We start from the raw sequence: 201 nt of genomic DNA, 5'->3' as shown, positions 1-201 counted from the left end.
ATACACACCACCACGAGAACAAGCGCCGTCATGCACTCCCTCGCGCCTATGGGAGTCAGCCGGCGTGCATGGCGCTGGTCTGCGTCAATCGGAGGTGGGAAAAGTGGATGGGGGGACAAGCCAGGGAGGAGAACTCGCGTGCATGTTGGTGGATAGTTGGGCAAATTATATGAACGCTTTGCATTCGCGAGGTCGTGTTAA

This window comes from Penaeus monodon, chromosome 28, assembly GCF_015228065.2.
Source record: "Penaeus monodon isolate SGIC_2016 chromosome 28, NSTDA_Pmon_1, whole genome shotgun sequence".
NCBI classification, from domain to species: domain Eukaryota; kingdom Metazoa; phylum Arthropoda; class Malacostraca; order Decapoda; family Penaeidae; genus Penaeus; species Penaeus monodon.
Note: the sequence above shows the minus strand (reverse complement) of the source record.